Raw genomic sequence first — 2,847 nt, 5'->3', positions numbered from 1 at the left:
ACTGCCTTGGGAATGTCCACCTAGAAAGCCTACAAGACCCTTACTCCATATCCAACATAATCCCCCATGGAATCTATCACCATCCCTATCCCAGTCCCTCCTGTCATGTCCCTGTCTACCAATATCCCAGGGGCTCAAGCGAAACCTAGAGTGGGTGTTATTCCATCCCACTCTCTCCCTCCCAGTGTCTCATCAAATCGATCCCTTCTGTGTCTGTCCAGTCTTGCCTCTTCTCCAGTTCTACCACTCCTCCTCACTGGTCATGAACATTTCTAGGAAACTAGGACTTTCCTGATGATTCTTCTGTATCCATATTTGTTCTTTTGCCTGCCACCCCAACCCCTTCTTTGCAATGCAGTCAGAGAGATCATCCTGAAATATAAACACGATAATGTCACTTTCATAGCTTTCTTTTTAAGTTTATTAATTTCATGAGTGAGAGAGACAGAAAGACAGCACCCCCCCCCGTCAACAAAGAATTATCTGGTCCAAAATGTCAGTAACACTGAGGCTGAGAAACCCTGCTGTGTTTTCTGTATTCACACATTAAGGATACTCTCCCTCCCTATTCCTCTAAAAGTCACGAGCAATTCAGAAATCTCTTTAATCATAAAGACTCTAAGGAATTGTATATTTATCTGGAAGATTAAAGAACAAATACCATTTTAACCTTCTAAAAACTGATTATCATTAGGTATAATGCAACCTTTTAACTGTAAGTATAAATGAAAGTGCTGATTATTTAAAGTAAATGGGACCCGAAGTCCCATGAATAATCAAAAACTTGGTTAATAGAGTATGACCAGAGAATAATGCACTAGGCTTCTGTGGAGAAATTAAAGTACATGCTGTGAATTGGTATTAGGGAAATTGCATGAAAAGTTACTCTTAAGGTACCCTGAGGCTGAAGAAATAGCCCCAGGTGCACAATATATCACATTCAGTCTTTATCTCTCTTTGTATTTTCATGACTTCTTTCACCTTGGATAACCCAGAAGTCAGCCCTTGGAACTCTCTGGAATGGTACGGTATCTCACTCTCACCATTTATTTTCATTGCCAGGAGCTTATCTCTAGCTTACTCTTACTTATTTTGAAGTCAATAGATGGTCTTTAATACATACAAGCATAACTCACTTCAGATAAAGCATGCCTCTGAAAAGTTACACCACACTAAATTTTTGTAAATAAAATCTAATTTTTAAACCAGAGGGAAATCTCATATTCAAAAGGAGACTAATGCCAAACCTTTTGTAGAGAAAAACATCTTGTTTTGTGATCACTTTTTCTTTTTACTTTTTGTTTTTGGCCAGAGTGAGAGCGAGACTGAGAAAGCACCCACGCACACACGGTGGGGAGCGGTCATGTTGTAATCCCTTCTCTGCCCATTGCAACTTGGGGCATCTCACAGTCAGCATTCAAACTATGGATGGCTATGTCGCATCTGGCTCCATTAACCACCAGGACACTGGTTGGCCCTAATTTACCTTTTCTTAAGTTCCATTTTTAAAAAAATGATTATTTAAATTTTATTTATTCACTCATTTATTTTAATTTAACCAGAGAGAGAAAGAGGAGGGAAAGTGAGAAAGCAAGCCACCAGGTCTGGGACTTGAACCGTAACCAACCAAGTGGGAGTGTCCAGCACCTTAACCACCACACCACCTGCTGGCCTCAAGTCCCAATTTTCGTATGTAGCCCAAGAGTATAGACCAGGCATAATTCTAATTTTAGAATTATCAACCACAAATCTGGAAGGAGTTTTAAGGTTTTAGTGTTCTATGAGCTTTTTATTTTTTTAAGAGAGGTTTTTTTTGCTATAGGGAGCATGTACTCACCATAGACAGAGAGCAAGAAATCACCGGGGGTAGTGGGGTGGTGGCCACACAGGAATCCCTTCTCCATTCTCCTTTCAGGATCTTGGGCACGCATGCACACGTGGCCGGTGTGTTTAAGCCACCTGGTTTGGGACTCGAACCTTGGTGGACTACATGGGAGTCCAGCAACATAGCCATTACACTAACTGCTGGTCCCTCTATGAGCTATTTTTAAGAGTGTAAAAACTGGCTAACATATCCTTGTTCGTTAACACTTGTTCCGGGCAATGAGAAAACAGGCAAGATGCTACCATCTTTGGGGAGGAAAAAAAGGGGCTAGGTAGCATTATGGCTAATCCCATCGACTGCGTCCCCTCAGCAATGAGAACAGTGGGTGGTCACCTGTTACTTAGCGTTAACAACTAACTATACTAGTCCTGTAACACTAGCCATTACAGTGTGGACTTCAGAAACTCATGATTTGGCTGTGCCTCGCTTTTCTCACATGAAGCATGGAGAATACTAAAATGATCAATTTAACGGGGTTGTTTTTAGGGTTAAATAAGCTAAAAGAGAGAGAGCAAGCGAGCTCTAAGGTGAAACAACCCCCCCCCCCAACAACCACAGTGAAACACCCCCCCCCCCCAAACACACACACACACACACACACACACTCAGGTCAGTGACACTTTTGAATCTGGACGCTGAACGCATCCCCAGGACGAGAGAGGCGCGTCGCAGGCGTCGTGTCATCCATCCTCCCGGCGCTCTAGTAGGAGGCACAGCTGGTCCTGTCCCGGCGGCACCGAGAAAACCGAGACGCGGCGAGCAGGGCGGCAAGTCGGAGGCCCCGAAGGCCATGCTTCAGGAAAGGACCCCTCTGGGCCGCGCGATGCCACCTTCCGTCGGGTGGGTGCGCAGGGCACGAGGGCTCGGCCCCACGCCGACTCCGCGGTCCCCCACCACACGGCCCCCGGGACGGCCTCCCCGCCGGTCATTGCCATTGTCAGGGGCGGGGGGGGGGCAACGGC

This window comes from Tupaia chinensis, unplaced genomic scaffold (genome assembly GCF_000334495.1).
Source record: "Tupaia chinensis unplaced genomic scaffold, TupChi_1.0 Scaffold000527_1, whole genome shotgun sequence".
Lineage (NCBI taxonomy): Eukaryota > Metazoa > Chordata > Mammalia > Scandentia > Tupaiidae > Tupaia > Tupaia belangeri.
The sequence above is the reverse complement of the archived record's forward strand: the minus strand, read 5'-3'. Positions refer to the sequence as shown.